The sequence below is a fragment of the Aegilops tauschii genome, chromosome 7 (assembly GCF_002575655.3).
Source record: "Aegilops tauschii subsp. strangulata cultivar AL8/78 chromosome 7, Aet v6.0, whole genome shotgun sequence".
NCBI classification, from domain to species: domain Eukaryota; kingdom Viridiplantae; phylum Streptophyta; class Magnoliopsida; order Poales; family Poaceae; genus Aegilops; species Aegilops tauschii.
The window spans coordinates 19,867,656-19,877,675 of NC_053041.3; the positions used below are offsets into that span (position 1 = coordinate 19,867,656).

General features: G+C 45.2%; 1 long non-coding RNA gene across 2 annotated transcripts; it reads right to left on the minus strand.

Moving 5' to 3' along the window:
• Nucleotides 1–653: 653 nt before the first annotated feature.
• On the minus strand, nucleotides 654–2,152 carry LOC120968132 (uncharacterized). Of its 2 annotated transcripts, XR_012188854.1 has the most exons (3): nucleotides 1,365–2,152; nucleotides 1,011–1,275; nucleotides 654–925 (listed from the first exon to the last, which is right to left on the minus strand). It is a non-coding gene; the product is annotated as an uncharacterized lncRNA (long non-coding RNA). The 2 variants fall into 2 exon arrangements; XR_012188853.1 differs by lacking the exon at nucleotides 654–925 and having other exon boundaries at nucleotides 933–1,275.
• Between the last annotated feature and the right edge of the window lie 7,868 nt (nucleotides 2,153–10,020).

Sequence of the window (10,020 nt, forward strand, 5' to 3'; positions counted from 1 at the left end):
CTCGTACATAAGTACATAGTCATTTGTCTCATACATAGAATAGACATAAGTCTTACACAGAAATAGATGGTAATGTCTCTACTGATACATAGAAGCGTCAGTGACGACGTCTGGCCTGGCGGGGAGGCGGATCTGGAATCGGGGACCATCCCAACCTGTCGGGTGCCCTAATGTGACGAGGAGGAATCTCAGACTCTCCCTGGTCATGCTGTGTATCCTGTGTGGGGCCTGGTGGAGGAGTCGAAAACATGTTCATCCACTGGGTGTGCTGCGACATCTGAGCCTGTATGTTGTCCTCGGGATGTTGATCGCTCCCCCACGTATCATGTGATGCCGACATAGACGCCTGATATCCATAGGCCCCTACGCGATGGAACGTTTCATCATGAAGAATGAGGTCGCGTCAATTAATATTGAAAACAATAAATATGAAGACACATACCTGCTGGGTGTGACGTCTGCTCTGGCTGAAACACGAAACTGGACGAGGGACCGTGCTGCTGTGGCTGTGGAGATAACACGAAGCTCGACGAGGGATCGTGTTGCTGTGGCTGTGGAGAAAACACGAAGCTCGACGTGGGACCATAGTGCTGCGTGTGCCACGTAGAACTGCCAGGTTGGTCAGGACGGGGTGGCCTGGTTGTCGGCTGCTGTGCTAGACGTGGACGTGGTTGATGTCGGTGCATGGAGTGATGCGGCTGCTCCTGCTCGTGCTGAACAACATCGGTTCTCCGGGTGCACGTGATAGCCTCGTACACAGTCCGTATCTTATTCTGAATTCTTTCCAAGAAGGGCTGTACCACTGGACGATGATGAAGAAGAGGTCTAGACGATAGTGATCGTCCAAAGGTGGTCACGTAGGTCTAGACGATAGTGATCGTCCAAAGGTGGTCACGTCGTCGTACAGTTCGCGTGTCAAGGTAGCCTGCAAATTTCCATGACGATTAATAATGTCTGTCTCTTGCACGTCAAAGTATGTGACAACATTACGTAAAGAAAAAATATCTTACCGCGTACTGCCTAGAGCCCGAAGTATCATAGCTCGGGTACATATCCGACGGAGTAGGATCCGGTAACTCCTCTGGGTGGGAGTACTCAACAATGCGTAACCGTGTTCCGGTCATGTAGCGCCGCAAATAGAGATTGAATTCATCGAGATCAAAATTGTGATTCTCGTGCCATAGTTTTGTGTTTGCTGTCTCCCATTCTATAACATACGGCTCTAGTCTAACTAGCCAGTCAGCAGTTGTCCTGTTCATGCCCTTCCTTGTCGTCCTAAAATTGTGGTGTGTGTTCAACAATTACCTAAAGCTTCGAATGGAGTACTATGAAAGAAAATGCAACATTGAAAAACTGGTTAATACCTGTGGATGTGTGCTGGCACCGGGTTCTCTATAGGGGGAGGTAGCTCCAACTGCAGAAGACCAAATTGCCTCATAACCCTCTGTTGTGCCATCTCCTCGACGAAGACATCGAAGATGATCTTCGATTTTGTCATCCAGTAATCTCGGTCCCTTGTGCATAGCACAGACATACCAGCAGGGTATCTCGCTTGTATGGCTGCTTCCGTGTAGGGCTGCCAGATGACCCCGGTGTACGCATTGAACTGCTCGTTCAATGCTGTGTATGCCTTCCTGGTCTGATCACTAGCAAAGCGTCTCTGCAGAGAATAAAAGTTAGTAGCCGCTAGCATCGAACGATCTCTTGTGCAGAAAAAGTTGCATTAAACTACAACACGGTGCATACCTTGCGACGAGTCCAACACAGACCGAAAGTAGGCATGTCGATGCCGTCAACATCAAACATGGCGTCTATAGGCTCATGAACACGTACATCTGGTCGCCCTATAGAGAACCTCTCCCACGACCACAGCTGGAGGAATAGAGGGCATCCAAGAAGGGCTGGCTTTCTCGATGTAAGCTGGCAACCGTTGCACATACCTCGGTATGTAGCCGCTAACACCGCCGAACCCCAACTCCTCTGTCTGATCTGATCCGCCGTCTGAGCGCTCGCTATCTCGAGTGCCATAGGGATGTAGAGGGCGCTAATAGTGGTGACATGGTTCTCCGTGAACATCACCTTGCCGAAAAGCCACAGTAAGTAGGCCTCGAGGCTCCGAGTGATCTGTTCCGCAGTCAACGGCGCCCGGAAGTTCTGGATCTGCATTAAGTGAAGAGAAAGTTTTAGTAAGCCGCAATTATTTTCTGTAAAACTTTATGCGCGATAACTTGAAGATAATAGGTAGGGGAAATTACCCGGAAATTTAGCAACCACTCATACTTAGGTCCGTGATGCTCCCATACTGGATCCGGAGCATCCGGAAAAACACCGTGAAAATGTTCTGTAAGAGCTCGCTCCCAACCAGCCGGTGCGTCCAACGGTCCTACGGCATGACCTGCCAACGGTAGTCCAAGCAAAAGTGACACATCCTCCAGAGTAGGAGCCATCTCTCCCCATCTGAAGTGAAACGTGTGGGTCTCTGGCCTCCAACGGTCGACTAAGCAGCTCAGCAAAGACCCATCGATGGCGACGCGTTTCTCACCCGGGATAGACTCAACCAGATGCGCGAAAGGTAAAAGGCCGGCCCATTTCAACCTTCATCAGAGAACTTTTCAGTTAGTGTCTCCCATTTCAACCATTAATATGCATGTCAGTGTGCAAATTAATAAAGCACGTACCGCTGAATCCATCCTGAGTGTATCTTCCAGTTTTCCTTAGGAGTGCGAGTGACCAGAGGCTCAAGCTTGCGCTCATACCATATCGCAGCACGATGACCCCTATCAATGTCCCCATTCAGCAACCACAATCCCGACATTTCTGCACATACAAAATTCAGAACATAGTGTCACACTTAATAAAAATTCAGAACATAGTGCCACACTTAATAAAAATTCAGAACATAGTGCCACACTTAATAAAAATTCAGAACATACTGTCACACTTATTACAAATTCAGAACATAGTGCCACACTTAATAAAAATTCAGAACATAGTGCCACACTTAATAAAAATTCAGAACATAGTGCCACACTTAATACAAATTCAGAACATAGTGCCACACCACACTTAATACAAATTCAGAACAAACTAGTGCTAGCTTAGCTTCTTCCTGTCGCCCTTACTCCTCTACTGCCTCTACCTCCTCTTCTTCCCCGGTTGCCTCGTCCACGCCCAGTGACGAAAGTGGGACAATTAGTGTCCCTATGGCCAAATTCATTGCATAGAATGCATTGCCTAGTCGGACCTCCTGCTTCAGATTCATCCATATCATTTCGGATGCGCTGACACTGCCGTCTGCCTCTACTTGTACGCATATGCTCTGGGTTTGGAATGTAACGCCTTTCGGCGGGGTTGACGCTGTTGAAATTACCCATTGATCGAAAACCCATCAGCTCACCTGTCCAGGTATTGAGGACAGCCTCTTTCAGAAAATATGGAGACACAAACGATATTCCGTCCATTCCAAGCTGCCCGCAAGCAGCAAGTACATGTGAGCAAGGTAGGTGAAGCAATTTCGGTTTATTGCATGTGCACTCACACGTTGGCCAGGCTTCATTGCCAATTTTCACCTCATGCGTCCTCAACTCATTTGCACATCCGAATTTGTTGTTGGCTAAGCGGACCTCAAACCTTCTTTCTTGATTACCGATGGCGACTACAGTGTGTGACCTAGCTTTTTGCATCTTGTTGTCCATGTACTTCGTGACTCTTTCACAGTACCGTGTATTTGGGTTGTTCAAGATATGCTGCTCTGCTATTTGACGTCTGTCTCTGAAATACTTGACGGTGCCATAGAAAATACCCTCAACGATGGCTGTAAGTGGCAATGCCCGGTTTCCTCTGAGGACAAAGTTGTATGTTTCCGCGAGGTTCGTTGTCATGACACCGTACCTTGCTCCATGTGTGTCATGTAGCAAAGACCACCTCTCCAGAGGCTCATGCTCTATCCACTGCTCGAAGGTTTTAATCGACCTCCCGAGCCTTCTCCTAGTACCAGGTGGGTCAAAGCCTGGCAGGTCACATAGCCCAACAGCCTCCTCCTCCACGGCCGCTGTTCCTGTTGCCAACTGTGCAGCTACTGCTTCAACATGTGCCCTCACCGCTGCATCTCTTGCAGCTTTCATGTCCCTCACGTGTCTCTGCGTGCACACATTAAGTCTGTTGCGTATCAAATTGTACTTCCATAACTGGTTCTGCTTGCAGAGTTTTTTGAACAGATTCATCAGGTTCTTATTTCTAAACTGCGAGAAGAAATTAGCCCCGAGATGGCGCATGCATCAACGGCTCTGCAAGTCCTGCCATGGAACTTGTTCCTCAGGGCCTGGGTTTGTCAGTGTCCTTATCGCACTGAGTATACCTGCATGCCTGTCATGAAGGATGCACACATTGGGCTTCTCCTTCACAACTGATATTTTCAACTGCCTGAAGAACCATGTCCAACTTTCAATGTTCTCACTCTCCACAAAAGCAAATGCCAGTGGGATGACTTGATTTTGGCCGTCTTGACCTATGGCTGTCAGGATATGACCCTTGTACTTGCCTGTGAGAAAAGTACCGTCAACACATATCACCGGTCGGCAATGCCTGAAAGCTTCGATGCATACACCGAAAGAGAAGAAGAGACGATGCAAAACCCTCACAGTTGGGAACTCTGGCATGAACATGTCTTGGATATCGATATAGGTGCCTGGATTCCGCTGCTGCAGGGTGTGGAGGAGGTGGACAACAGAGTCATATGCATCAAAATAAGAACCAAATCTCCTCTCAAGCGCTGCATGCTTAGCCCTCCAAGCCTTGCCATAAGAAATTCTGTACTTCAACCTGGCGAACACTTTTGTCTGCACTGCCTTCACTTCCATAGCTTTGCCTTGCACTATCTCATCGTAAAACAGTCGAGCAATAAGCATGGATGAAAGGTTGGCATGATCTTGAGGGATGCAGGGAATAAGACAAGTGTGATTAACTAAGTCACTTATCACCCAACTTGTGCCGTACTTAGGGAGAAAGCCGTGCACCCTTGCGGGACAATCTGCGTTCTTGCATACCATTGTGAGGAATTTCTGACTGGACACCTCAGCTTTGAAAACCCTTTGCGTGGACATTGCCCAATTAATTATTGCATCCTTCAGGGCTTGCTTGTTCGGATACATAGCACCCGTCGCAATATTGTTCTGGTGATATTGCCAGGCTGAATCATGTCCATCATTCACGGTCATTGCAGATGATAAGTCATGATTCCACCATGCAGGATTTGGGACCTCCTCTGCATTTTCTTCTTCATCTGACTCGTCAGAATCATCGGCATGACCCCTTTCAACATCGGTGTCTTCTTCTTCCATCTGGTTCTGCATGTGCCCATCTACCTCGTCAGCGTCCACCTCGCCATTGTAATCACCATCGGCATTTCCTCCTTCTACCTCACTACTCTGCCCTGGTTCATAACCATAAGCATTTCCTCCTTCTACCTGACTGCTCTGTCCTTGTTCGTAACCATAAGCATTTCCTCCTTCTACATGACTGCTCTGTCCTTCGTAGCCACCCTCCCCTTCATGTGCAGTGACCTCCTTCACGACGGGAAGCACTAAAGCAACAGGATTGCATCCCCTTTGTTCACAACCTTGTAACCACCGCACCCAATCGGAGTCTCCCTCTATTGGCCTCAAATAAAAGTAAATTTTTGAACTTGACCGTGTCCACAATGCATGAACACCGACGGTGTGTGTTTCAGTATCAAGACCTAAACTTGCCGCAATCCATTCTTTCAACTGACTAACAGACCATGTTTGTGGTGCGCTGATTGCCACCTCTATGTGAGTAAATTCACTCAGATCTGCTCCCAACTCATTTGTTTGGACAATACCAGGACCATAGTAAAATCTGAACTTCACTACATCGGACATCTCGACTCACCTATTTTTTTTCAACATAGAAATACAAGTATTAGACATGTCTATATATATATTACCAGGACCATAGTAAATTTCACGATCAATATAATTTAATCTATGTGGACGATTATGATGAGTTGCTTGACTCTTGTTTTAATAATAATATAATAAATAGGCCCATGTTTACTAATAATAAATAGGCCTCAAATAATAATAATAATATAACCGACAAATATGATAATTCAGTTTATTTGAATTATATGGCCCATGTTGATGTATTTTTTATTTTAATCTATGTTAAGAATAATTTAGAAAAATGCATGCGTCTTATTTCTACGATCATGTAAAATTCTTCCTTTCAAGAAGTTTTTATCCGAAGTTTTTTTGTTAAACTACAGCGTGGCCGTTTAAAAAAACAGTGTGGCATTGCTTGTTATGGGTTAAACTTTAGAAAATACGCATAATAAAGGTTAGCAGGTAATCCGCTTCATATTGGCATCGGGTACGGACTGAAACGTTTTTTAACATGTAGTTCTACTTTTCCCATTTTTTGTTTGCTTGTTAAATTTCCATCACACTGACATGCTATGCACATGTCGACCCCAACTCTTTAAAAAAAACTTGTCTCTTCTTTCCAACTTTTTATTCATGTTTCCAACTTCTTATCCCGCACCTGTGTACGTGTCAAGTATTAAGCAACAACTTATTATCCCCACTAACAACTAATACAATTCACACACCTACAACTATATTACGAATATTTGCCGTAGCAACTTCAAATATTTATGTATACTACCGGGGCAAATAACAATAATCGCACACAAATTTAATTTCACATCGAACGAAGCGTGCGTGCGAACGAATAATATTTACGTATACTACCGGGGAAAATAACAATATTTCCGTATACTACCGGGCCAAATAACAATAATGGCACACAAATATTTACGTATACTACCGCGGCAAATAACAATATTTACGTATACTACCGGATCACCTACGAAAAATAAAATGTGGGCTGAAATATACCCTTGAAGCGTGCGTGCGAACGAAGAACGAAGAACGACGAACGACGAACGACGAACGACGAACGGCGAACGACGAACGAGAAACTGCCGCTGCTTCGGCTCCAACGAAGAACGACGAACAACAGCTTCACCTCCACCTCACTGCCCCAACTTCACCAGCACCACACTGCCCCAACTTCACCACCACCACCTCCACCAAAATGCTCACCACGGCCACCACGAGCTACCCCGTCAGTAGATCGACACCTCTTTTGGCTGCCCTAAATGAGTTGAACCCATTCACGGTGCCAAAATCGCGAAAATGTAGCTCATTTAGGTGTACAAATGTGTGCCATTTTTCTGTAGAGAGAGGAGGAGGAAGAACACAGAAGAAATGAGCCACGGGAGAAGAATAATGGAGGAAGGAGAGGAATGAGAGGATAAGGGCGGGCCGGCCAGCGCGCGTCAGGTCGGCAGCACCCTGTCGGCCACCAGGTGGCCGATCGGCGGGTGGCAGGCCGACAGGGGCGCACCACGCCGACAGGCCACTGCCTCCCCCTCGCGACGTGGCCCGACCAACCACAGGCCGCCGCGTGCCAGCCCGGCCTGCAGTCGGCCTCCTGCTAGCCAATCGGCCTGCAGTGGGCCGACTGGGCTCAGTCGGCCTGCAGTGGGCCGACGGTGTATTATTTTTGTAAATTCTTTTTTCTGCGTATTATTTCTGTAATTTAAAAAAATGTATTATTTAAAAAAAAATTAGCGGCGACAGAGATGTCCGGCTGATGCGGTGGTCGACGCACTGCTCTGCTCCGCTCTCCCCCTCTGCTGCTACTTTAGAACTCTTTTTTCTATAATATAGAAAAATGGTTTGGCTGGGCTCCATTTACCAGGCTGCTCCATACAAGTCGGGCTCGAGCTCAACATAAACACTTGCTCATATTCTCTGTACGGTAAAGTAGCTCGACCGGAAATATACTACTGACCAACCGCTTTACGGTAAAGTAGCTCGATTGGATACATACTGTTGACCAACCTCTTTTGTTCTGTTGGGAAGGTGAGCTATGGATTCAATCCTAAATTAGTCCAACCTCTGAGATCATTGTTTTGACTTGAAATAAAAGGTTCATGAGAAACAACTACAACCCAATAATACGACAATAGATGGATGAACTGTGGTAGTATATGGTAGTGTCCTGTAAATTAGGAGGTGTGGTGGTTAACATATGTTTATCTATAAATAATGACTTCATGACATCGAGTGGACGGACCGTACTCTCGTGTAGTTGAATTACATCGTTTCACTGCTAATGCTTGATCTGTGTATGAATCACATGAGATCATCCGATATTACATGCACACGATGATGTAGAATACTGAGGCGTGATTAGATCCACTCGATCTTGTGCAACTTGACTGATGCAATCTACGTCCTGATGTCAGTTAGGCTTTAACACATATATTTGATAACACAAATGCGTGATCTGTTTGCCTGGAGAGTGGTAAGAGCCACTAATTGTCCAGTATCCCCTAGTTACATACATCATGGGAGGACTATGCTTGTATATATGCCCCTAACCCTAATGCCCAATACATCTCATTCCTTCACCAGACCGTACTATCTGACCGGTCGTGCCATTCACCCTGCACGTGATTGGTGCTCTCCTCCCACGCTTTTCATCCTCTGCCAGTCTACCAACTAAATGTGATCCCTCTGCATGGAGAATAAGCTAGTTTATATAGGGGGTCATGCAGTGATCAACGCTGTAGTGTGACCAGGACATCATCATTGCTTCACCAAACATCACATGCCAACTGTTGTGATCATTTAATTCTACTATGAGTCATGTAGTTGCCGACATTTATAACACTCAGGCCATATCTAAATATGAGAAACCCTAGGTTGAATGTTCCTTGTGAACCATGGGAATGAAGTTGTTCTGAACTCAAGCTATTATAAATAGGGATGGATTAGGGTTTGATGAACCATGTATAGAACCCTGTAGGAGTTATTATATATTACTCAATACAATGTTTTTCAATCGTGTTTAGTTACTTTTTAAATATGTGATTTAATTACCTTGATCTCCAAGACTTGTATACATCAAGAGAGATATGTCAAACTTAAACATGTGAGGTAGTAACCACATCATTTCAATAGTCCCTCAACCATAACTTATCTAGGTAGAAGGTTTCTTTATTAAATTCTATTGAAACGTATTTTAATTAGCGTTTCCAAATTAACTCTGTAAACAAAACGTATTGTTCTAGTGAATTGACAGGAAAATATGCTCAACGAAATTTCTATACATATAATATTTTTATACGATTTTTTTAGTTCAATAATTGAACCTATTTTGGAACAGTAGCTGACTTCAAATATGCACAACGAAATTTCTATACATATAATATTTTTATACGATTTTGAAATTTCTATACATATAATATTTTTATACGGTTTTTTTAGTTCAATAATTGAACCTATTTTGGAACAGTAGCTGACTTCTTTAGGTATTCAGAGAGACGCGGTTAGGATCTTGACAGGAACATGAAATAGATCATTTCACTAACTAAGTTACAACTGTGGAACATCACAGCTACACAATTGACCTAGCAATGTAATCAACATACATACACTAGTGCAGAATCGAGCTTTAGTCCCGGTTCGTAAGGACCTTATGTCCCGGTTCTGCAACCGACACTAAAGGGTGGGGACTAAAGGTCTCCCCCTTTAGTCCCGGTTCAACATGACCCGGGACCAAAGGCCCACCACGTGGCACGAGCCCGCGTCGGGGACTGGGGGACCTTTAATCCCGGTTGGTTACACCAACCGGGACTAAAGGAATTTTTTTGAATTTTCTTTTGAATTTGTTTCCGATTTCCAAATTTCTAAACTATTTGAAAATTTAATCTCTAATCACCACCCATCACCGCTCAAGTGTGGAGCACTCAATCCAAATCGTCTAACTTCCTGGCCGGTCACCCATCCCTCTCACTACTCCAGCCTGAGCACGCTTAACTTTCGAGTTCTATTCCCCCTACACTAGTAGAAAACAAGGCTTTGGTTCGGGCCTGGCCAGCCCATTAGTCCCGGTTCTTCACGAACCGGGACCCATGGGGGGCATTAG